Genomic DNA, 27,162 nt, shown 5'->3' with positions numbered 1-27,162 from the left:
CCGGGCCGCACGCATGCCAGGCGAGCGCGCTACCGCTTGAGCCACATCCCCAGCCCATTGATATGATCTTAAGGTTAAAATTTTAAGACTTTTTTTGTGTCCTAACACATGATCTATAGTAGAAAATATTCCAAATGGACTTGAAAAAACGAGTCCTCTGATGCTATTGGATAAAATGTTCTGTATTTATCTGTTAGACACATTTGGTCTAAAGGGTGGTTTAACTCTGATGCTTCCTTACTCATTTTCCTTCAGGATGATCTCTTCATTGCTAAAACTGAACTACACTACTATTATTGTATTACAATCTATCTCTTCCTTCAAAGATATATTTCATTTTTTTTTCTAAGACAGAGTTTTTCTACGTTGCTAAGATTTTTCCCAAACTCCTGGGTCTAAGCGATTCTCCTGCCTCAGCCTTCTAAGTAGCTGGGACTATAGGTATGTGCCACCTTGCCTAGCTGTCTCCTTTCAGATCTAGAAAATATACTTTATATATTTAGATACTATGATATGTAGTGCATTTATTTACAACTGTCATATCCTCTTGATGAATCAACCCCTTTATCATTCTGTAATGACCTTTGTTATCTACTTTATCTTATATAGGAATAACCATTCCTGGTATCTTTTAGAATATATTTTTTTCCATCCTTTCACTTTCATTTTATTAAATGAAGTGAGTCTTCCCTAGGCAGCAGATGGTTGGTCCTGTTCATTCACTTATACTAGGTCTTCTGTTTAATTCAATCCATTTACATTTGAGGTTCTTATCACCATGTATGAAATTACTATTGTCATTTTCTTATTGTGTTTTTAGATCTCTTATTCCCTTATACCTCTCTTGAAGTCTTTTTTGATTTGATGGCTTTCTTTAATTGGTAGGCTCTTATCTCTTGTTTAAATTTTTTGACCTACTTTTTTTTCTTTGTGTTTATCATGTATGTAGCTTACCTAAAATGTTTCATTCTTATAATAGGCTATTTTAAGTTGATCATGACTTAACTTTGTTCACATAGAAAAACTCAACACTTTTACTTCACCCTACCCATTTCATATTTTGATATCACAATTTACATCTTTTTTTATAATGTGTATACCTGAAAATATTACTGTAGTTATTATTATTTTTTAACAATTTTATCTTGTAACCTTCATATTAAAGATATGTGAGTTATACACCATTATTATAGTACTAGATGATTCTGAATTTGTGTGCTTACTTTCACCACTGAATCTTATACTTTCTTTTTTTTTTTCCTGATACTAGTTACAATCCTTCACTTTGAGCTTGAGGAAATCTGTTTAGCATTTTGTGTGTGTATGTGTGTGTGTGTGTGTGTGTGTGTGAGAGAGAGAGAGAGAGAGAGAGAGAGAGAGAGAGAGACAGGTGTGGTAGTGACAAAATCCCTCATCTTTTATTTGTCTAAAGAAGTGTTTGCCTCTCCTTCATTTTCAAAGGTCAGTTTTTCTAGGTAAAACTCTTCCTTGGAAGTTTTTAATCCTCTGGCACTTTGAATATAGCATCCCATTCTCTGTTGGCCTATAATATTTCTGCTGAGAAATTCACTATTAGCCATACTGAACTTCCTTATATGTGATATGCAACTTTTCTCTTGCTGCTTTCAGGATATTCCCCTTGTAGTTCATATGTTTTTTAAAAAAATATTTGTTTTTATGTGTTTGCTGGGGATCAAATCCAGGGCCTTGTGCATGCTAGGCACATGCTCTACCACTAAGCTATACCACTGCCCTCCACTCCTCTATGTTTTTCATTTTTGGCAGTTCAGGTATAGTATGTCTTGTTTGAATTGAGTCTGATGGAAAATTTTGATATTCCTGAGCTTTGATATTTATTTTTTTTTAACTTTTTTTTATTGGTTGTTCAAAACCTTACACAGTTCTTAATACATCATATTTCACAGTTTGATTCAAGCGGGTTATGAACTCCCAACTTTACCCCGTATACAGATTGCTGTATCACATCAGTTACCCTTCCATTGATTGACATATTGCCTTTCTAGTGTCTGATGTATTCTGCTGTCTGTCCTATTCTCTACTATCCCCCCTCCCCTCCCCTCCCCTCCCCTCCCATTTTCTCTCTCGACCCCTTCTACTGTAAATCATTTCTTCCATTCATATTATCTTGTCTTACCCCTCCTTTCCTCTTATATATCATTTTGTATAACCTTGAGGATCGCCTTCCATTTCCATGCGATTTCCCTTCTCACTCCCTTTCCCTCCCACCTCTCATCCCTGTTTAATGTAAATCTTCTTCTCAAGCTCTTAGTCCCTACCCTGTCCTTGTTTACTCCCCTTATATCAAAGGGGTCATTTGGTATTTGTTTTTTAAAGATTGACTAGCTTCACTTAGCATAATCTGCTCTAATGCCATCCATTTCCCTCCAAATTCTATGATTTTGTCATTTTTTAATGCAGAGTAATACTCCATTGTGTATAAATGCCACATTTTTTTTATCCATTCATCTATTGAAGGGCATCTAGGCTGATTCCATAATCTTGCTATAGTGAATTGTGCTGCTATGAACATCGATGTAGCAGTGTCCCTGTAGCATGTTCTTATTAGGTCTTTAGGGAATAAACCGAGAAGGGGAATAGCTGGGTCAAATGGTGGTTCCATTCCCAGCTTTCCAAGAAATCTCCATACTGCTTTCCAAATTGGCTGCACCAATTTGCAGTCCCACCAGCAATGAACAAGAGTGCCCTTTTCCCCGCATCCTCTCCAGCACTTATTGTTGTTTGACTTCCTAATGGCTGCCAATCTTACTGGAGTGAGATGGTATCTTAGGGTAGTTTTGATTTGCATTTCTCTGACTGCTAGCGACGGTGAGCATTTTTTCATGTACTTATTGATTGATTGTATGTCCTCCTCTGAGAAGTGTCTGTTCAGGTCCTTGGCCCATTTATTGATTGGGTTATTTGTTATCTTATTGTCTAATTTTTTGAGTTCTTTGTATATTCTGGTTATTAGGGTTCTATCTGAAGTGTGTGGATTAAAGATTTGTTCCCAGGATGTAGGCTCCCTGTTTATCTCTCTTATTGTTTCTTTTGCTGAGAAAAAACTTTTTAGTTTGAGTAAGTCCCATTTGTTGATTCTAGTTGTTAACTCTTGCGCTATGGGTGTCCTATTGAGGAATTTGGGGCCCGATCCCACAGTATGTAGATCATAACCAACTTTTTCTTCTATCAGATGCCATGTCTCTGATTTAATATCAAGCTCCTTGATCCATTTTGAGTTAACTTTTGTGCATGGCGAGAGATAGGGATTCAGATTCATTTTGATGCAAATGGATTTCCAGTTTTCCCAGCACCATTTGTTGAAGATGCTATCCTTCCTCCATTGCATGCTTTTAGCCCCTTTATCAAATATAAGATAGTTGTAGTTTTGTGGATTGGTTACTGTGTCCTCTATTCTGTACCATTGGTCCACCCGCCTGTTTTGGTACCAGTACCATGCTGTTTTTGTTACTATTGCTCTGTAGTATAGTTTGAAGTCTGGTATCGCTATACTGCCTGATTCACACTTCCTGCTTAGCATTGTTTTTGCTATTCTGGGTCTTTTATTATTCCATATGAATTTCATGATTCTTTTATCTATTTCTACAAGAAATGCCGTTGGGATTTTGATTGGCATTGCATTGAACTTATAGAGAACTTTTGGTAATATCGCCATTTTGATGATGTTAGTTCTGCCTATCCATGAGCAGGGTATATTTTTCTATCTTCTAAGGTCTTCTTCTATATCTTTCTTTAGGGTTCTGTAATTTTCATTATATAAATCTTTCACCTCTTTTGTTAGGTTGATTCCCAAGTATTTTATTTTTGGGGGGGATATTGTGAATGGAGTAGTTGTCCTCATTTCTGTTTCAGAGGATTTGTCGCTGATATACAGGAATGCCTTTGATTTATGCGTGTTGATCTTATATCCTGCCACTTTGCTGAATTCATTTATTAGCTCTAATAGCTTCTTTGTAGACCCTTTTGGGTCTGCTAGGTATAGGATCATATCATCTGCAAATAGTGATAATTTAAGTTCTTCTTTTCCTATTTTTATGCCTTTAATTTCTTTCGACTGTCTAATTGCTCTGGCCAGTGTTTCGAGGACTGTGTTGAACAGAAGTGGTGAGAGAGGGCATCCCTGTCTTGTACCAGATCTTAGAGGGAATGCCTTCAATTTTTCTCCATTCAGAATGATATTTATATCTTTTTCTGAATATGGAAAGTTTTCTGCTTTTATTTCCCTAAGTAATATTTCTGGTCCTTTGTCTTCTCCTCTCCTTGAAATCCTATAAATGAAATATTTGGATGCTTTCCCATAAATCTCATACGCTTCTTTATTTCTTTTCATTATTTTATCTTGTACAACTATAGAGTTCCCATTTTTTCTGTATTTTTGGTTTTTGTGGTTTTAGTTACTCTGGTCAACTATGGTCCAAAAACATTAAATGGAAAATTCCAGAAATAAACAATTCATAAATTTTAAGTTACACATTTTTCTAAGTAGCAATGATGACATCTCACACTATTCCAAATTGTCCTTCCATGCTGCTTATGCTACCCACCCAACAGTCACTTGTAACCATTTCAGCTATCAGATCAATTGTCATGTGCTTGTGTTCAAATAATCCTTACATAGTAGACTAACATTATATCACAATGCCTGCATCATTTGCCTCACTTAATGTCATCACAAAGATACAGTGTTATGCCACATACATTGGCTTAGAAGAATGAGTATAGTACAATAAGATAGTTTGAGAGAAACTACATTCATATAGTTTTTATTACAGAATATTGTTATAATTGTTCCATTTATTATTAGCTATTGTTAATTTATTTTACTTAATTTATAAACTTTATCATATGTATGCATGTATGTGTTTTAAAAAAACATGCCATGGGGCTGGGGATGTGACTCAAATGGTAGCATGCTTGCCTGGCATGCGCAGGGCGCTGGTTTCAATCCTCAGCACCACATAAAAATAAAATAAAGATGTTGTGTCCACCGAAAACTAAAAAATAAACATTAAAAAATTCTCTTTCTCTCTCTCTAAAAAAAACCATGCCATATATAGGGTTTGTTACTATCTGTGGTTTGGGGCATCCACTGGGGGTCATGGAAGGTAAGCCAGTGGCAAAGGAGGAGATACTGTATATATTTGCAAACTAACATATCTTCCAGTTCACACATTTTTTTCTTATGTTTGATCAATTTGCTATTGATGCTCTCTATTGCATTTTGTCATCACTTTGTATTTTTTTTTAACACTAGAACTTACTTGATTTTATAATTTCAATTTCTTGGATAAATTTCTCATTTAGTTCACTTATTATTTTCCTGATTTCGTTGAATTGTTTCTCTGTATTTTCTTGAAGTTTGATTAAAAACAATAATTTTGAATTTTGGTCAGGCAGTTCATATATCTCTGTTTCAGGTAGGTTACTGATGCTTTATTTTGTTCCTTTCAGTATATTGTGTTTTTTGATTTTTCTGCATCCTTGAGCACATGCATTTATGTCTGTAAATTTAAGAAAAGTAGACTTTTTAAAATTGTTGATACAACTTTATTTTATGTATTTGTTTTTATATGCGAGGTGCTGAGGATCGAACCCAGTGCCTCACACAGCCAGGCAAGTGTGCTACTGCTGAACCACACCCCCAGCCACGAAAAGAGTAGACTTTACAGACTGTTTTTATCTTGGAAAGTGATTCACCAGCCTCTCTAGAAATTCTGGGAAGGTCAGGTGGCATGGTTGCAAACACTTTTACTACTGGGTTCTTCAAGGAAGCTGTACTTATATCTGGATTTGCTGGAATTGGACACTGAATCACTGGGGTAGACCTGGTGATTGGTCTATGGCAGTGGGCTTGAAGCTTCCGTCCACTAAGGTGAGCCTATAATATGCATCCATGGGATACAGCCTGAAGTCTGAGTTTACTGGGGCTGACCTGGTACTGAGGTAGGCATTGAGCACACATCTACAGATGCTGCACAGTTGCTAGAATGAGTTTGACACCTGGTTTCATTGGGGTAGGTAGGTGTCTGAGTCTGTGGGGACTAACCAGTTACTGGAGTGGCCCTGAAGTATGACTCTATGGAACATGCCTGGGTCCTGAATTCATGAGTACTTGCATGGAGCCTGCGTCTTTAGAGGTTGTCCTAGATAGAGTCTTGGTCCATGTGAGCTGGCCTGGTGCCAGGGTGTAGTGGACCTTAGGTATACTGGAGCCTGGGGTCATAGGGAATGGTGTAAACCTTAAGGTCAGCCTGGTGTTGGGACAGGAGCATAGCCTGAATTCATGGGGGCCTGTCTGGAGCAAAACCCACAGGTTGTGGCTTTGTGTCTGAAGCCACAGTGGCCTGTCTGGAATATAAGAGTTTTGGGACTGACCTTGAGTCTGGGTTCATGGGAGTAGTCCTGGAGACTGGGTCTGTGGGGACAAGCCCAATGCTAGGGATTAGCGGGACAGGCCTGACACTACCTCTGCTGGAGTATATTCAGGCTCTGGGTCTACTGGAGTATGAGGCCACATTAAGTAGCCTGAGGACAGTGCTGCAAGAACTGCCCTGGCAAAAAGGAGGCCTGGGACCTGTACCCCAGGATCCTAGCCTTTTGACTGAGGTCATGAGGGCTGACCTTGTGCTGAGATGGGCCTTAAGACTGGCACTGTTTGAACTGAGCACGTTCTGAGCTGATGTGGAACCTATAATGGACCTAGATTCTGTTTCTGCAGTGGTCAGCCTGGAGGCTGGATCTGTGGGTATTGGTATGATGACCAGAGCTATGGGGGTTGGCCTACTAATAGGGCAAGTCTAAAGCTGGAGGCTATGGGGACCAGCCCAGTGCTGGGAGCAACTTGGAGTTTGGAGATATTGGGGCTTTTCTAGAGTCTGTGAGGTGGCTAGGCCAGTCTGGATCTGGAGTCTGGGACCATGGTCGCCTGCCCAGCACTGGGAGGTACATGGGAAGACTGGCGTTGAGGTCTGAAGCAAACTCTGGTGCTCACTTCCTTTTCCTTACCTCAAGTGAAGGGTATTGGTCTCCATGTTGCCTAGGGTAAGGAGAGAGGGTAATGCTGGTAATTTGAAACTGTTTTTCCCACTCTTTTCAATGTGTCTTCTATTTCTGTATTACACATAGGTGCTATAACCTCTCACTTGTCTTCCTTAGCTCTAGTGAAGGGATATTTGCGCAAATGTAGTTGATGTTTCTGCAGGGGGATCAGACCTGAAACATCCCATTGTGCCATCTTGCTTATATCAGAACCCTGTCAGCTTTCTTGGAGAAAAAAATTCTGTTAATCCTATTTTTGCATTCCACATGAATTAAAAACCAACTATGTTGAAGGCATTGTGTTGATCTCTAGAGTTAAAAAGTGAATGTCTGTAAAAATTACAAACTAATTATGTAGATACTCTACTCTAGAAGAAGGGCCCTAACTCCCCACTTATTGTGAGTGATGTGACTGCCTTTCAAAGAGTAAAGAATATAAAGGGGAGTAAAATAGTACATTTATAATAGAGAAACACTACTTCAGCCAGGTGATTCAGGTCAATATCTCAATTTATATGTCACATTCCTAGTACAGTCTCTTGAAATAATGTGATCTAAATGGTATTTTATTTTCTTTGTTCTCCAAACCTACTTCAGTCTCATTATGAGAAAAACATTAGATATATTCCAGTACAGGGATATCCAATACTATAGCTAACAAGTATTCTTCAAAACTTTCATGGTCATTAAAAATAAAGAAAATCTGAGAAACTGTCATGACCAAGAGTAGACTAAGGAAATATGATCAGTAAATACAACTTGGTATTGCAGATGAGATCCTGAAACAGAAAAAGGACATTATTTAAAAACTAAGGCAAGCTGGGCATGGTGGCATACACCTGTAATCTCAGTGACGTGGGAGGCTGAGGCAGGAAGATTACAAGTTCAAAGCCAGCCTTAGCAAGGTCCTAAGCTACTTAGTCTCTGTCTCAAAATAAAATATAAAAAGGGTTGGGGATGTTGCTCAGTGGTCAAGCACCCCTTGTACCAAAAACAAAAACAAAACAAAAACCTAGGAATAACAATAAAAAACCATAACTATGGCAATATGATAAACTATGGGCCTCAGTTAATAATGAAATATCAGCTAATTGTAAGAATTATAATGCACTAATTATAATGCACTAATAAAAGATGTTAATAATAGGGAAATAGCGTACATGTAAGAGGGTATATTGAAATTTTCTATTAAGATTTGAGTACCCCTTCTGCAAAATTCATGGGCCCAAAGTGTAGTTGATTTTGGACTTTTTTCAGATTTTGAAATATTTGCACATTTGATGAGATTTCTTGGGAAAAGGACTCAAATCTAAACATGAAATTTGTTTCATATGAACCTTATACACATAGCCTGAAGATAATTTCTTACAATATTTTTAATGTGTCTTATATTGATAGCAACCTGTCACATGAGGTCAGACGTGGAATTTTCCATTTCTGGAGTAATGTTGGAGCTCAAAAGGTTTCCCATTCTTTTCAATGTATCTTAATAATAGGAGCATTTCCGATTTCAGATTACTAGATTAGGGATGCTTAACCAGTAGTATCTTTGAAATTTTTCTGTAAATCTAAAACTTTTCTCAAAAATAAATTTATTTTAAAACACTACAAAATGTGAATGAATTATCCCTACATTCCTAGAGCTCAGTTGAAGAGAGAATAAAACCATAAAAATATAACAGTGTCATAAATGTTATAATGAAGGTTTGAATAGAGATCATGAGAGTCCCATCAAGACTTTCAGAAGAAACTATAAATATTTTCTACTAAACTCTGTCTTAAAGTATATGAATCTTGGAGCTGGGGCTATGGCTCAGCGGTAGAGCACTTGTCTGCATGTGTGAGGCACTGGGTTCGATTCTCAGCACCAGATATAAATAAATAAAATAAAGATCATGGGCAACTTAAAAAAAAAAAGTATATGAATCTCCCAGAGCAGCCAGCAAGCACCTTGCTTACAGTCAGCATTCAAATGTCTATGAAAATGATGAAGCTGACAGCTCCCTATTATGAAATAACCATGATGTGAAAAACAAAAAATTTTGAGATGTGAAGTTAACTGCTTCTTGTACAATCTTCCTAAAAGACTAAAAAAAGAAAATTTCTGTTCATATTCTGCCATACACACCTTTATTACACAAAGGCCTGTTTTAGTTCATCAGTGAAGTCGCAGGAATTTGTGCTTTTAAGTGCTTCAATTATACTTTGGTGAAAGTTTTTTTGAATGAACTGTTTCCCTTAAGAGTCAATGGCATGCAAACTGCATCATTAAAAGGAAAATTAAAAAGGCTGGACATTTGATCATTTCATAAAGGACTCAATTTTAAAAGGTGAAAGGTCACTGGATATTTATAACTGACTTCTATGCAAATGAGAAACATCTCTAAAATATTTTAGTCAACACCATCAATTTCACCACTGAGAGCCCATTATTAGGATTCATCACCCTATTGAACCGAATTCCAATGTAGACAGAAAGTTGAGCTAGCTGAAGTTCTAGCACCTAAGGCTTAGGAGTTGACCTTTTTAATTTAAAACCACTTGCCCTCTCTTGGCGTATGAATTTCTGATTAGGAAAAAGTGAGGATACCTTTAGCAATCACATGCTTTCAACTTACTATAAATGCTGAACAATTTTAAATTAAATTATGGGTAACATATGACTTTTTTTCTCGAAGTTATACTGGAGTTATGTCATTGGTAGTCTGGTTTAAATCTGAACCTTGCCACTGCGAGACCTTGGGCAAATCATGTTGCTCCTCTGGGTAGCAGTTCCCTCATCTGAAAATGAGGGCACTGGGTTAGGTCTCTCTTGTTCTTTCCTTCAGTATAATCTGTCAACTAGCTGTGCTTTAGCTGACAGAGAAAAAACATAAATGTACATGTAGAGACACTACCTTTAATTAATTTGAGGGTCAGCTCATACATACCATAAATATTATCCTCTCTGAGTGAGCAACTGTTAGCATTAGACAAGTATGTTTAGGATTGCACTATTTTAAAAAGCAATTTCAGTGTTATATGCTTTATAAAGAAATCTGTAAGTATTAGTAATAATAGTGTTTACTTTAAGTTATATTAGTAGTAAAACATCCCCAAGGTAAAGATACTAACTACTGAGGGGGATCCTTAGTCAGTTCTCCAACCCACCACTGCCTGCCTTCCGTGAGGGTTGATTTCAGAGCATTGGTGCTCTCTGTCCAGCCTTGAAATGCAGCAAACCTAAAATCCTATTTCGAACAGCAGTCACCATATTCCCTCACGTCTCCCATTTGGTCCTTAAAAAAAAAAAAAAAAAAAAAAAAAAAAAGCCAGACGTGAGAGATTTTCTTAAATCTTCTTGAATGAATGATTCTTTAGGTTCTAAAACACATATGTGGGGACCCCCCAGGTACCGCCCTACCATGCTCCCTAGGCCTCTCAAAAAGAAGTGGCGCGCACCTGAGCGGCCAAGCTCCCCGCACCTGGCGGGCATCCAGAGAAGCTAAGGCCGGGCTCCTCCCCCGCACTGTCCTAGCTGCCGGCGGTGAGCAGCCCAGGGGCCAGTCGCTGGACCATCACCTGGCGCCTCTCGTGGGCATGCTTCGCTCTGGAAATCCCAAGTCGTGTTAGGCTCCCGGTCCTTCCCGGGAATCGTTGGTCCAGCCCGGAGCTGTCCTCCTCTCCACCCCACTCGGCCCTTGCTGCCCCCGCGCGTCCTTCTTCAATCCTAGTCCGCGCATCCAGGGTCCCCTCACCCCCTCATCTCCTCCCGACCCCGCAGGTCTCCAGCGCCAGGGCCCGCGCTCTCGCCGCGGTCCAGCCTCCCTTCTCCGCCGGGCCCCGCCCAGCCTCGCCGTTCAGGGGCTCCCGGTCGGGCCTCTCTGTCTCCCTCCCACCTCCGTCCCCTTCTCCCCTCCCCAAGACGTGCTATTTTTAGCAAATCCTCCGCGCGCCGCCACCCGCTCAGCTCGCAGCTCGCAGCCGCCCGCTGCCGCCCTCCCGAGCTCCCCCCGCGCGGCGGCGGCGGCGGCGGCGGCGGCGCGTCCCGCACATCGCGCAGCGCGCACCAAGCCGGCCCCGCCGCGCCCGCCGCCCTCGCCGCGGTCTCCTCCTCTGGCGCCCGCCGCGGCCGGTAAGTCCCTGCTGGAGGAGCTGCGGTGGTCCCCGAGTCAACTTTCAATCCCCCTTTTGCTTCCTGCCTCGCCATTCTCTTCTCCTCCTGGAAAGATGGCTGTTTGGAGAAGGGGGAGAAGTTAGGGGGTCGCCAGCGCGGGGCGAAGGAGGGCGCGACAGCCTCGGCAGGAGCGGGCGGAGGTGAGTGGCTCCACAGCCCAGTTCCCGGCTGCTGCTCCGGGAAAGCCCTGGGAATTGGGGGCCACGGGTCCTCCGGATGCGCCGCTGTATTCCCTGCCGGGGTTCCCCAGGTTAACAGCATTTCAGTACGGACTCCGCCGATATCACTTGCCTTGCGTCTCGCAGGCAGAGGTTGGTGGGTTTAAGGTACCTTTGTCAGAAGTTGGGTGCTAGATGATCCTTTGATGAACAGCGTGACATTTGGCTAGTGAAACGGAGGCGCAGGGTCGGTGGCATGATTCTCCCCCGCCCCCAAACACACACCCAGTTCGTGTGGAATCGGAGCTATGAATGAAAAGTTTGTACTGCCAACATGTTGCTTGAGGGGCGCAGTACTTAGTGGGGTACCTATGATGTTTCGTGGGGGACTTCGGTTCCAAGTCTGTACATCCCAACGCTGGGTTTTAAGAAAAGTTCACGGGTCTGAGGGATGGGAGATTAAGCTGGTCCTAGGCTCGTGGGAGGAGAGTGATGAATCTTGAAAGCTTATTAAGGTAAACTGATTGATTAAACGCCACCGGGATATCGCCGTGGGGAATGAGGGAGCAGAGGACAGGGGGCGTTCCCAGATCGCCCAGCAGGCAGCGTTTGTTTGGTTTTGAGGCCATCGCCCACTTGTCCGCAGTGAGAAGTGCTGGTGTCAGAGGCCTGTGTCTCTGTGTGTGATACAGTGGGACCAAGCTGCCCTCCGGATCCCAGGCTCGGTTATCAGGAGAGGTGGCTTGCTGCGGGGAGCTGAGGATGCGGTTCAGGTGATGTGGACTTGGAAAATTCTCTGGTGAGTCTCATATGCTGTAATTTCAGGAAGATCTGTTATGTTTGTTTTTTCCCTGCCAGGAAGATGTGTACTCTTCAAAAAGGAACTTCGAGAGTAACTATAGCATTTTGAAATCTGCGGAAAGTAGGATATATAATGTTATACATACATCCCATTACACATGAATATTGTGTGTGTGTGTGTGTGTGTGTGTGTGTGTGTAAAACATGGAAGTGAGATAAGAAGGGCTTACAAAGTTTAACTTTTTTTTTTTAACCAGAAAGTGAAGAATTCCTCCCTCCCCCCAAAAGGGTATAACGATGTTATAAAACTAAATATTCTTGGTATATAGAGATGTCTCAGAAAGATTCAGGAATAAAAGTATTCAGAGCACAATCATGTTTTTGAATCTTGCAGGCATTATTGAAATCCAGAAAAAGGGAATGAGTATGTAAAAATTTATATTGAAGAAGAAAACAACTTAAAATCTTTGGAATGAAAACCTTTTGACATTTGAAAAGGTCTGGATGTTATTTTCTGATGTCCCAGAAATCTTTTTAATCCTGTAATGAGTAACAGCACAGAATAAGTTGCAGTTAATAAACGAGGACAATGTAAAAATCATATTTGGAAAAGATCTTTTTTAAAACTACTCTTTGGTTCTTTTGATATTTATTATGGAAATTATTGCAACTGAAAATTTGTTGCTATATATTTGCCTTTTACCACAGACAATTAGTATTCCTTATCCCTTTAAAATACTCTTCCCATTTGGACCAATTTAATTCCTCAAACATCAAATTATTGATGTGCCTTCTGGAAACCATTCATATGTGAAATGCTTAATAAGAATATTATATTTGTAAAATAACAAATAGTTGTAAAACTTGTTTTAAATTTATTCCCATCTATTTTGTTTGGGGCAAATTTCAAAATGAGCATTATTTCATGAGAATGTATCATTTTCTGTGTGGGGGGAAAAAGCTAATGTTTTCATATATGTTTCAGCTACAAAGCAGGTGCATGTACAGTGGGAATCCTGAGTCTGACCTTTGACAGGCTGCCAGCTAGAGGGAGAGAGATGCTTTCCCAGCTTTGCTCCTGAATTGATAGTCTTCACTACAGAATGGACACGGTTAGATGCACAGAAGGTTGTGCAGAAGGAAGTTAAGAGTTTTAAATTAAGTAGCAGTTTATAGATAGAAGACAGATTTTTTTTTTTTACCTCATTCTTCCTTTTTCTTTCCCTTTGTAGATCAGTGTGCTGGACTGGCCTTTATTGAAAAGTCAGACCAGCATTCTGGCTAGAGACTGTTTGGCATAACAAACTGCCATCTTCTGTAAAAATAATGGTAGCCCTTCTGAAAGTAGAAGTTAATTTTACATATGTTATAGTTTTTATGAGTGTTCTGTGACCAAACTGTGCCCATTATTATAGTATAAAGAGCAGTTTTATAGAGTTGTCACTGTATATTTAATGATATTTATATTTGAGCCATGGACCAACCACTATTTGAGGTTTCAAAGATTTTTAAATCTTAAGGCCGACTACTTAGATGCAAATATTCAATAGTATAAATGATAGCCATAATTTAGATTTTTATTAATGCCCTTATCTTAGTTTTTTTAGGTTTATGCAGCATTTATTTCTTTTTATTAGAATAACTTTTTTGAATTTGTTTAAATATTACAATGTGTTATGTTATAATTTACACCCGCTCAGTGGGGGAAGGTGTAGGTTATTCTTAAATAGAGATATGGAGAAATAGCTAACAAGGAGAGTCATTCGAGAAGCATATGGACATCATAAAATCCTTCTGTATGTAGCATCTGTACCTTCTCATTAGTGAAATATTGTAGTTATGGACATTTTTTGTTATTGCATCCAAATGTGGCTTTTTATTTTTACTTCAATTGATTTTTTTTGTTTGTTTTAAAATGTAGTTTACATTAATGTTTCGGTTAGTGGGGGCTTTATTGCTTGAAGCCCTTTCCTTTCAATAAAGACACCATATTTAATTTTTATTGCACACGTCACAGAAACATACAACTCTTTTAAGCTTGTTTTTATAACTTTTACATTTTTTTTTTATAATTTCTCAAAACATTTGAGAGACCAGTAGGATGACATATTATTCTCATTTTAGGAAGAAGACAGCAGGTACACTGATAGATTCCAAATTATACACAAGTGAAGAAGTGTAAAACCGAGGATAACATGTGTATTTGTTTCCTAACCACAAAAACAAGTTGCTCCCGTGGCTCTCTTATGATGATTTCGTAAATTTTCATTGTATTTGTAACATGCTCATCTCTATAGATGTGCAACTTGCATTCCATATCAGTTAACATAATCATAAGGGAAGGGTCCTTGCTTTTGCCTGCTGATGGAGGAAACCTGTTGGAAGTGCTAAGACATGTTCCTCTGAGGAGGTTTCATTCTTGCAGTCAGTCCTTAGCCCGCACACTGCCCTGCTCCCTTTGGCCTCACCTGATATGCCCCTTTATTCATCAGTGCAACCTTTGGTGTTTGTCAGCACACTTGTCAAACTTAAGATTATCAGCATCACCAATGAGAGAGATCAGAACCTGATTTTTAAGACGAAAGAGTATTGACAGAGGAATGTCCACTCCAGAGTCAACCTGTATTGGTCAGGGATCACATCGTAAGAGTCAGGAAACTCTTTTATTAGCTCTGATTCTTTGGCTAAACTTACAGTCATCAAAGTGAAAAAAAGGTTTATGGAATATTCTAGTCATTTTTGTCTATATGCTAGTGTCTTTATAAACAGACTTAAGGAAAATGAAAATGGACAGTATACCTTGTTCTTCCTTTTCTTCAGCCCACCAAATCCCTTTGCTTTCAATTTTCAAACAGAATTTTTCAGGATAATTGCCCACATGATTTGTAACAGCTAAGGTGATAGACTTTTGGTATTGTATTGTTAGAGTCAGAAGTGGAGCGTATTATCCAGGATGCAGAAGAAAGCATTGCAATTTCACAGAAAATGGTAATATGTAATCTTATGTAAGCTCACACATATTTGTTGAAAACATTTTTAGTTTTTTGAATAAGCAGACAGTACCAGGCGCTTTTTACTCTATTAAGATAATATATTTTTTACCGTCTCTTTCTCTAAGTGTATACTTTATAGGAGCTCATCTAAATCATTTTCAGTGTGAATTACAGAAAAATATGGACTATTCAGGCGTGGTTTACTGTTTACTATAATAAATTCAGTTTAGAGCTTCAAAGAGAGGAAAGCTATTTTTTTTCTACAACAGGGAAAGTGTGGTGTGATGCTGATAAGACACAGGAGAGTTGTGGCTACTGGTTATGGTACTTTCTTCCCATGATGGGAGGGAGATGGGTATGGATTGGTGCTGCTCAAGTGAAATAGCAATGAGTGGAATTTGAAAGAAGGATAAGATTTGGATAAACTGTGTGTCACTAGAGGTATTTAGTAGCAATTCATGAAAACTAACATGAGTGAATTTAAGCACCAAATACAATTTTTTAGGGGATATTGATTGTTTTCATTTTGTATTGCTGTGTAACACATCACAACAAATTTAGAAACTTAACACATATCTATTATCTCAGTTTGATTGCTGAGGAGTTCACACATGACTCAACTAGGTCTTCTGCTGAGGAGTCTCATCATGATTCAACTAGTTCTCTGCTTAGGAGTGTCATAGGGTATTGGTCAGGGCTGCAGTCTTATCAGAGACTCAACTGGTGAACATCTGCTTCCAGGCTCCATGGTATTGTTAACAGTACTTATCTCCTTGGGTCAGAGGACTGAGATTTCCATTTTCTTTCTGGCTATCAGAGAAAGGCTACTTTTCAGCTATTGGAAATTGCCTATTGTTCTTTGCCAACTAATCTTCTTACAGGCACCTTGCAATATGACAGCTTACTTTTTCAAAGTATCTTTTGTTCCACTCAGATAAGACAGTCTTGTACAATGCAATATAACATGATAATGGGAATAAATTCACCTTTGCTATATTCTGTTGGTCAGAAGCAAGTCATATGTTCTATCTGATCTTAAGGGGAAGGGACTGTACAAGGGCATCGCTCATTGGAGATCACCTTGAGATGTGTCTACCATATTGAATGGCTCATAGAATTTCTGGAACAGTGAACAGACTTGGCTAAGAATCCACTCAATCAGAAACAAGGCTCAAAATTGCTCTCTGATCCTGTGAGGTACTGTTGCTTCTGCTGCCAGCACACCATAATTATTATACATATATAAAATATTTACATAATATAAAATATTGTATATATTTATATTTATTATCAGTTCTCAGGACCAAAAAGAATGACAAGTACCCATTGCTGAGGAAAAGAAGAAGAGTAAATGTGAACAAATGATTACTTAATGAAATGTTTGGGGTTTTGAGCAGTATAGACATGACAACCATCTAAAGGTGGGATTGGATTGAAAGTGGCTTGAGTTGTACCAGTCCTTGGAAAGAAAGCTCTTCTGGGATTTAGGAGAATGATAGTAGTGAAGCCCGATTTGGAGTGGTGGTGAGCCTTTTAAAAGATGAGTCACTGGCACATAAGCTAGTCTAGGAATTGACTCAGTTTGTCTCCAATGTATTTACATATAAAAGATTTTAAGGGATCAATTCTACCAATCCTTGTAGGGAACCAGCTAGCTCTGTGATTTGGAGTCCCATAGTATGGTCTTCTCTTGTAGGGAGAGAACAGATTCAGGATAACTGCAGATTTGCTATACTATGTTTGTGGCCCAAAGTCTATGGGATGCTATGGAGGAGCATGGGGGACTATTGAACAGAGCTTGTTTTCTAAGCACTTTGCAGGGATGATCTTATCCAATCTGTATCTCAACTCAGGCAGCTTGGTTCATATTTCCCTAGTTCTGCTTCTTTTCTTCCTACCCCCCAGGTAAATGGAGACTTTGAATGCCTTGCCAAGGATCATTCCTTCAGAGTGACATAAGAATTTGAATATAGTTCTGATTCCACAGCCCACAGCCTTGTAGTACACATCCTATACTCACATGCAGTAAGTGAGGTTTCCAAGGGGAAAGCCTGTTAATTCACACATTGAAGTGGATGTCGGCTACAGTTGCTCTTGGGGTCCATCATTCACCTTGAGAGAACTGAATACTGGAAGATAAGGGTTAGAGAGAGGAGTGCGAGTGTGCTGTATCATGCCTTCTTTGATTTTCTCAGCAGGAAGCACAGATCATAGGTCTCTTTTAGATCTAAAAGTAAGAATGGGGACTGGAGGTTGTGCATTTTTATTTCAACTTATCATTTTGGTTAAAATCAAAAGCTCTGTTCCTCCTTTCTCTTCTATATGTAGATTTCCACTATTAAGATAAATCAGGAAGCATTATGAATTCTCATTGCCTCTTTGACTATAGGGTTCCTTCTATAGCTTTTCCAAATGTCACTGTTTTGATCTACTTGAAACGTCTATTGAGAAATTCTTCCTTTGTTCTTCTATTACTTGGTCCCCCTTTCTACTCTGTGGTGCCTCTGAATTCTATTCATAGATATTCTACTTTTTTCTTCTATTTTATGTACTTAAATCTCTTCTTTAAATGGATCTCATTCCATTGATCAGAATCATCCACCCAGATCCCCTTGCTGTTCTGCTGTAAAATACAAGCTCAGTGTGGGACCCATGAAGGCTCACCTATTTTTCTGTTAATTTTATTGAGTTGTACTCAGCATTTCAACACAGTATGCAGAAGCCTTTAATATTAGTTCAAATGTAAACATTTTAAACTGAACACTCCAAGGAAGCACTCAGATTCGATTGTTCATACCTCGGACCACTCCATGGTGGCCAGATAGATGGAGTTTCATGATTATCCCATCTGGATCCAAGTGTCCACCCTTCTAGAAAATTACCACGCACAGAAACCTATTCCTGAGCACACAGAAACTCAGGAAGTCTAGAAATAAAACTTAATTCCTTCATATAAGTTTTAGATTTCCTAAACTAACTTATGCCAGATTTGACTCTTTAAGTGATCAAACTCCTTAGTGTACACCAGTTCTTTCATAGTCTGGACCTAGCCTCTCTTTATTACTTTTACATTTTTAACTTTTGCTATTCTCTGTCTTGCACCCCATAAATCTCTAAGGATCTCAGTTCTAAACTTGGAGCTAGCAAGTGGCTTAGATTTTTAGATAAATGGGAAGAACAGCCTGCCTGAGAAAATAAATCAACATGTAAATAAAAGAGAGCAAGAGAAAGAATGAGAATAAACAAATAGTTATTTAGTTCCTGCATCCTTGCATTCTCCAGGCCAGTTCTACCAGTAATTTTTCTAGGATTATATTTTTCAAGCAATAAACTCTACATAAACTGGGTTTCTGCCCTTTAATTGAAAGAATACTAAAAAGCACAGGTATCTTTCAGCCCTTCATTCTCAGTGCTTTTTATGAACCTACTGAGTCCAGAACTCTCAGTGGTCATCTTGTAGCCAGGTCAGACTTTGATCCCTCTGGGGTTTTATTTGGGTGTGTACCTATTAGGAAGCTATGCTTTCTCTGCTCTGCTTTTCCTCTGGGCCCAGCATATGACCCATCTCTTTTGCGTGACCCATCTCTTTTGCGATGCTTCTCTGGTTACTGCAGCTCACCGTGTTCTAGCCCTTTTCTGAATTCCTGCAGTATTTAGGATGAGGGCTGTGGTTCTCACAGGCTTAGAAATCGAATTCTAGTATTAATTAAGAAAATCCACTATTTAAAAAAGCTACTGGATGAGTAAAGTCTTTAAAGGAATTTGCACTTTATTACCAAGCCCAGCATTTTTCTACTTCTGAAATATATTAGTTGATATACAGAATGATTTACAAGTGAATTTGTGATCTCTTTGCACTTACTCTGTTCCGCTAGAGAACCATGGTCCTTCATGCCTAGATGGAAAGGAGGGCAGAGAAGGTTTGGTTTGCTAGTAGGTACCCTGTCCACAGGAAGAATGGGCTGATTTTGGCTAAGACTCCCCGTCTGTACAGTGTGAACTTATTTTTATTGACTCCTTTACTTAAGTTTGTAGGATCATAAAATGTAAGTCCTTTTGTTTATAGATTTTATAAATTATTTAAACCCAAACCAGCAAATAGTTATTGAATGTGAACAAAAGAACTGATGAAATTAAAAGAAGCAGGATTGAATAATGTGACAAATGATGTTGTATGTTGAAATTCCATTGCCAGAATTGACTTTGAGAGCATAAAGATGTAACCTCAGATTTTGTTCTTTATCTATGTCTTATATCAATATAAATGTGGAAAATATCCTTTTAACAGATTAAAAACAAACAAACAAACAAACGATATTTACTTGAAGGCTTTGTTTTCTTGTTCATACTTGATCATAATTCTACTGGAAAATAATCCTCAAATGTCAGTTTTAATGAGATTATCAACTGAGAGCTGTATAGCATTTTTTTTTGTTCTCTTGAAAATGTGATTAGCATTGTGGAGTTATTGAATTCTAAATCAAATGCGTAAGCCATATTCAGAGATTGCTGGAATGAAGAACAGATTGTGTAGAAAATACACAGAGATGATGATGATTTTAACCAGTATAGTGCAGGAAGCCTATACTTTTGGATGCTATATTACCGTGTGTTCTGTAATGACTAATTCATCCTCACCTTTTCTGTAGCCAGTTTATTTACCAAACTCTGTATTATTTGGCCTTTATCTAATACACACACAATTGAAAACCCAGCAGCAAACAATGAAATGAAACTTTGGTTAATAGTAGTTTTAAAACTACTGTTATTTACAAATTAATTAGAATAAATTTATATTATCTTTTTAGATTATAATTCCAATGGAAATGCAGAATGAAAAACAAATTACTCATCAAACTTGTATCTCAGTTTGAAGCACAGAGTTTCAAGTCTTAATTTGTCCATCAAAACATTTTACATCAGAGTCTACATTGTATGTCATTCACTAGACTGGACATTCTTCAGGGTCAGAGAGAACATACCCACTGCTTTTATTTTTTTATTCCACACTGTAAAGTGCATGTCCTACTATTGGTGACCAACAAGTGTTTTCTGATTGACCAATTACTTATGTTTTTATTTCCTATTACCCTGTGAGCTCCTTGAGGGCAGGGATTATTTTATTTTAATTTGTAGTCTCTGAATGCCTAATACAGTAACTAACACAAGAAATGCTCAGGAAATGTTCTGAATAAAGGCATGCCTGATTTATTGGCTTTCTGTGTGTCTGTGTGTGGGAGTGTGTGTTCTTTTAGATCTCATCTGTCATACACGAGGCACTTGTAACACTTGTGGAGATCAGTGCTGTCCAGTAGAACTTTTGCAATAATGGAAAATATTCTGTGTCTGTGCTTTACAATAGGCACATGTAACTTCTGAGTACTGGAAATTTAGTCAGTGGGGCCAAGGGCCTGAGTTTAATTTTAATTATTAAATAATCTTGTGAGGCAAGTGTGCAGTATAAATTCAAATGATAATGCCTTGATTCTCATACTTATTTATGCACATAGCCAATACTAATACATTTTTTTTTTGGTGGTGAAAGAATGTTGTTGTTGGCTTTTGTTGTTATTGGATGGATTAAGTTATATTTCTTTAAAAACAGAGCAATATATTTCATTAGGTTGCTTTTATTCTTTTCCGAAATGACAAATGATACTGTGTCATTTCTTCATTCACCCCACATCTGATTTGTTTTTTTTTTTTTTTTTGAGAGAGAGAGAGAGAGAGAATTTTTTAATATTTATTTTTCAGTTTTCGGTGGACATAACATCTTTATTTTTATTTTTATGTGGTGCTGAGGATCGAACCCAGCACCCTGCGCATGCCAGACGAGCGAGTTATTGCTTGATCCACATCCCCAGCCCTCTGCTTTGTCTTTTTCATCATTTCCTTATCAGGCTAGAGGTCTGACCTCACCACTTTACCAAAATAAGTTTTACATATGCATTTTTTATGACCCCAATTCCCTTGCATTTGTTTTAAGCCTTTTCCCTGCTAATAAGCCCCTTAAACTTGGATTATTTATGTTGTTTTCATTAATAATACCATCATTATCATGACTGTGTTTTTGCTATGCTAGCCCATGTCTGAAATTATGTTCTAATGTCTGCTGGTATTTTGAGCACATTTAAAATTTATCATTTTATTTAAAATGCCTTTGATTATTCCTTGTCTCCTGTTGATTTCTATGCTTATCTTGCCCTTTTGCCTTTTCGGGTACAGGAGAAGAATGAATAGCATCAAAAGCATTTAAGCATATTAAAACTAAATCCTTACATAAGATGTAATCCCATTATAACAAGTTTCACAACTGTTGACAAAATGCATGAAATCAGTACTGCCCATTTAGAAAGGCAAGTATTACTTTTTGCCAGTGACCAAGATCTTTGAATGCAACTGGTGGGTCTGCTAAAGCAACACTTACATTAAAATCTGCCATATGTATATAATGACCCTTGATTGAGCATATTCACATATATCGTATCATTTAATTCTTATAAGAACACTGAATCTAGTAATATGCAATGGTTAAAGAAGCTAACTCTGTAATAAATTCAAATAAATTCTGCCGAGAGGCAGCAACACTTAAGAAATTTCCACTAATTTTCTATTTATTACTAGAGATTTAACAGTTGTCTTATATGGTAGAGTTTGAATGCATAGAATTCTACATGGAGACAGACCTCTTCTGTTTTGGTCTAGCTTAGTAGTTCCCAAACTCCACTGTGCATCAGTATTTCCATTCAGGGTGTGGCACACTAAACGATGTAAACTTTACTTTGTGGACATGTTAGCCCTTTTGCAAAGCAATTTTGTCTGGACCATATTTTCATCTTGGAGCCCATCTTTCCCTCTCTACCTAAAAGATACATCTGCGCTGTATTTCCATTTTCATTTCGGCACATGACTATTCACAGAGGGAACTTGGAGATGCGCTATTGAATAGGTTTCACCGAATCAGAGAAAAACTGAGTAGCTATATATAGAATTTTGTACTTGAGAATCTCCAATTGTGTTTTGATTTTATTTCTTTTACTGACTTATTTTTTTAAATATCTGATTTTCAATTTTTTAAAAAATATTTTTAGTTGTAGATGGACACAATACCTTTATTTATTTATCTTTTTATGTGGTTCTGGGATCAAACCCAGTACCTCTCCCATGCTATGAGAGTACTCTACCACTGAGCCACAACTCCAGCCTATCTTTTAACGACTTTTTAATGTTGAAAAGCTAGTCTTGCTTTGTTATCTTCTGTCCCTAACCCTCCTGGTAAACATTCTCCTAAAAAGCCCTATTGGTTGTAAACTGGGCCTTATTTTCAATTTTAGCAGATTGGGGAATTAAGGAAGGGAACTTACTTTTTTTTTTTTAAAAAAAATGTTTTCTATACACTGTAGTTATACATAATAGTGGGGTTCATTTTGACATATTCATAAATGAATATAACATAGTTTGCTCCAGGGAATATTCTTTTGTTACTTGTGCTATAAATATATTTAAAATCTCCTACTTATCTATTTGACCTAATTTCTTACAGTTACCTATACTAAAATAAATATTTGAGTTTTGGATTACAGTGAAACAATAGTTGTTTGCTCTTATTTATAAAGTTCAGGAAAGGCCCTAGCCTTGCTTGGTTACTAACAACACCACCCTTTTGAAGTTACTTACTACCTTTTTTCTATGAAAACGAATGTGATAAATTCAACTGAATTTATAGTTTCAAAAGTATAATGCTAACCTATCCAAGCCAAACTGGAAAGTGTAGGTCAAATGGAATGGGATTTTGGAATAATGTCTGTGTTTACATTTCTTCAGTATAGCAGATCTAAAATATTCTGTGTGACTTTATAATTTTCAAGTAACTGTTGAAAACATTAAATTTTATGCCCTATCCCTTATCCTGTTTCTTCTACATGTTTTAAAACCCACAAGATAACAGTAAATAATTTCTTAAGGAGATTTCCATAGTAAAATAATCTTTTTTTTTTTTTCGGGGGTGGGGTGGGGTGGGGGCTACCAGGGATTGAACTCGGATGCACTCAGTCACTGAGCCATATCCCCAGCCCTGTTTTGTATGTTATTAGAAACAGGGTCTCACTGAGTTACTTAGTGCCTTGCAGTTGCTGAGGCTAGCTTTGAACTGATGATCCTCCTGTCTCGGCCTCATTGCCACTGGGATTACAGGTATGCACCACTGTGCCTAGCAAAATAATCTTTTGTGTTTATTCTTGGAGTTTTAATTTTCTGAGCTCTTCATTCGTTGTGTAGATCCAGATTTCCATCTGGCATCACCTTTCTTCTTCCTGAAGCACTTCCTTCATCATTTCCTGTAGCACCAATCTGTTGCTGATGAATCCTTCAGCTTGTATATGTCTGGAAACATCTATTTTTTTTAAGATTTTTTTGTTTGATATAAAATTCTAGACTCTTTTTTTCTTTTAATACTTTAAAGATGTTGCCCTACTGTTTTCTCATTTTCATTAGTTTTTATTAGAAGTCTGTTGTCACCCTTATCTTGTTCTTCTTTATATCTAACATATCCCTTGGAATTTTTTTTTTAAATTTGCTTAGAACAATTTGATTTGCTATGTCTTGGTAGAACTTTCTTCATGTTTCTTTTGCTTTGGGTTCATAAATGCTTCTTGGAACTGTGGGTTTCTGGGTAATAGTAAATTTGAACAAAGGTTTTTTAGTTATCCTCCATTTTTTTTTTTTTAGGTTTCCCTCCTCTTTGTCTTCTCCCTTAGGAACTCAGGTTAAATATATATTAAGCTCACTGATGCTCTGTTTAGCTCTTAATCCTTTTCCTCTATGTGATTTATTTTGGATAATTCCTATTCCTGGGTTTTCTGGATCATTGCCAGTAATCACATGTACTTTGTTGTTCCTCAACATTGTATGTTCATCTCTTGAAGTTTGATTTGGTTGTTTTAAAACTACTCAGTGTCTGAATTAACATTTTTAAACATGTGGGCTAGATTTATAATAACTATTTTAATGACCTTATTTGCAAATTCTAATATCTTTTCCAGTTCTTGATCAATTTTGTTTGGTTGATTGTTCTCCTTGTAGAGGTTATTTTGCCTTCTTCTTTGCAAGCTTACTAATTATTGAAGCCAGACATTATGATTTCAACTCACTTTGATGTAATTTATTATGATATTTATTATAGGTTGCTGGATATTTTTCATAAATTTAGATAAATTTGCTTGGGAATTTTTTTATGGGATGAAGTTAATGACTTGAAAACAATTTGATCCTTTCAGGTCTTACTTTCAAGATTAGTTTCTGAGCACTGTACTCAGCACTCCATGAAGCATAAGGTTTCCTTTTGTGGTTGACAGGAATAGGCACAATTCTCAGCCTTGAGTGAGTGCTAGGTATACTGTCTTTTAGTCCTTTCAGATGGTTCTTTCCCTGACCTTGACTATGTCTTCACATGAACGTGCCAATCAGTACTATGCTCAATATCTAAAGAGAATAATTGCAAATTTCCAGAGATCTCTGTGTTTAGCTCTCCTTCCTCCAGGACTCTGTCTTGACCCCCTTGTTTCCCAAATCCTTCTCCTTGATTGAAGAGTGTGGGCCAGGATCTGGAAACTAGGGCAGTCAGAGGGTTCATACAATGTTTCCCATTTCTTAGAGTTCACCTCATGTGATTCTTATTTTTCATGGATTATTCCCTGATATCCAGTGTCTTCAAAACTGTTGTTTTACATATTTTGTTCCATTTTCTAATACAGGCAGGCAACTCCAGTTCTCACCTTGTTTTGGTTGGGAATATGTGTCCATCAATGGGTGTGTTTTCTTGTCTATGTAAAATCTTACTGGTCAAGATCCCTTTTAAAAGATGATTTAAGTATCTATGACTCAACTTGATGTAATTTATTATGATATTCTACTTCTTTCTTTTTAATAGTTCCCAAATTTTCTTTAAAGAATGTTTTATACTAAGAAAACATATTTCTTAAAAATCCAAATGTCACTGTCAACTTATGTCCTAATATCATGCTTGATGATTTTTGTCATTGCTCTAGCCATTCAAAACCATTCATAAGGCAAGCCAGTCCTAGAAGAAGGAAGTTAAATTTGTTGAACATAATAATTTGCATACTTTTAAGTAGATAAAAGATGCTACTATAGGAAAATACCATGTTTTAAAGAAAAGATAGAAGCCAAGTAGCTTTGAAATAATATACTCTTGAATTTAGTAAATGTGAATGAACATAAAACAGCCCATAAATTACTATATTTTAAATTGGATCACTTTTTATGGATTGTTTCTCTTTATATTTATTTAAGAGGCTTGATAGTTCATGGGTAGGCTTTTAGAATGTTCATATATCAAGCAGTAGTGAATTATTTTCACTTTGTGCTGGTGAATTATTTTATTTTTAATCCTCTCATATTTGAATGATAAAATATAGTACTGTGAACTAATATGAGAATAAAGTGTCAAAATTCAGGAGCACATCTTGCTATAGTGAATACATCTTGTTACTTCAAGAGTTTTCTGGCAGTAAGGGCACAATTGACTGTGAGAATTTAAAAGAATTCTTGAGGTGGTATAGTTCCATATGCTGTGGGAATATGTCAATGATTTTTAAATTTTATAATTCAAGTTTTTAATGTAGTCTTTTGAAAGCTAGTTGTTAAGCATGGCAAGAAGATGAGAGTTGCTTTAGAATTCTTGGGAAAATAATTTAGTAAGAAGAAATTAAAATTAACTTTAACTTTCTTCAGTGCTGAAATAAATATCAGCACCATGAAGCCAAAATTGTGACGATGTTACATGTTTCCAATATTTAAGCATAAAGGTTAGGCCAGATTTATATTCACTTGCAAAACTGAACCAAAATGTAAATAATTTATAGAATTTTAGGAACTGAATCTTAAAAAATTGAATATCATTCCGGGGTGGAGACTGCTAGTTGTCTCCCAGAATATCTTTTCTTTATTTATCTATTTTTTTTTTTTTTTTTTTTTTAGTACAGGAGATTGAACCCAGGGGCCACTTAACCATTGAGCCACATTCCCAGCCATTTAAAAAAATAATTTATTTAGAGACAGGTTCTCTCTAAGCTGTTTAGGACCTTACTAAGTTGCTGTGGCTGGCTTTGAACCTGCAATCCCCCTGCCTCAGCCTTCTGACACACTAGGAATACAGGTATGCACTACTGCACCCGGCTCCTCATTGTCTTTAGATTAAAGACTCTGGGGACAGACCCCCATTAAAAAAAAAAAAAGAGGACATTTCTTAGCCTCCCTGGCAGCTAGGAATCATAGCATGTTGGCAGAGTTTGGCCCACAGGATGTAAACTGAAGTGATTTTTGCAGCTTCCAGAGAGATTGATAAAGGGCAGAGGTATATTGTCTCCTCTCCCCTCTCATATGTGGGAATGTGGATGTGATCTTAGGCGTGCTCTAAGGATGGCAGAGCAACAAGGCTTTAAAAATAAAAAAAGATCTCGGTCAAGGATGAATGACCTCTTGAAGTAGAGTTGCCATAATAGCTTGGAGTCTTTCTAAGCCATCGTTATTTTGGGTCTCTGTCAGAGACAGCCCAAGTTACAAACATTTTTCATTTGTTTATGAAACATGTTCATAGTAACTTTTTAGAACTGTAAGCTTGAAAGGACCAAGAATGTTGTGCATCACATAGATCTAAAGTTTTTCACAGGTCATCTTTTTTTAAAAGGAGATTAGTCTGATACCTACCTATCAATTGAGAAGGCCAACAGTATTAAGCCTAGTTGATTTCTCTCTGAGAGATTTAAATGTAGATTTGAGGCACATAATCCTTTATTTGGGGGAAAAAACAAGGTTTAGAAAGAGAAGAAACTAAATTATTCAGCTTTCTATTTATCTCATATCAAATATTATTTTCCATTTTCTTGCTTCTGTATTTCTTTTTTTTCTTTCCTTCTTTCTTTCTCTCGTTCCTCCCTTCCTCTCTCCCTCTCTTCCT

The 27,162-nt window shown here is 37.6% G+C and overlaps 1 protein-coding gene across 25 annotated transcripts in view; it reads left to right on the top strand.

The window, feature by feature from the left end:
• The first annotated feature begins 11,070 nt into the window (after positions 1-11,070).
• Hdac9 (histone deacetylase 9) overlaps positions 11,071-27,162 on the top strand; it is an 860,512-nt gene continuing 844,420 nt past the window's right edge. For 3 of the 25 annotated variants that reach the window (XM_078040005.1, XM_078040002.1, XM_078040014.1), the window contains exon 1: positions 11,093-11,373. The gene's annotated coding sequence lies outside the window, so the exon portion shown is untranslated. Of the gene's footprint in view, positions 11,374-27,162 lie in introns of all 25 variants that reach the window. The other 22 variants (XM_078040001.1, XM_078040017.1, XM_078039999.1 and 19 more) reach the window with 12 other exon arrangements.

The sequence above is a fragment of the Ictidomys tridecemlineatus genome, chromosome 2 (assembly GCF_052094955.1).
Source record: "Ictidomys tridecemlineatus isolate mIctTri1 chromosome 2, mIctTri1.hap1, whole genome shotgun sequence".
NCBI classification, from domain to species: domain Eukaryota; kingdom Metazoa; phylum Chordata; class Mammalia; order Rodentia; family Sciuridae; genus Ictidomys; species Ictidomys tridecemlineatus.
This window is presented reverse-complemented; position numbering and strand designations above follow the sequence as displayed.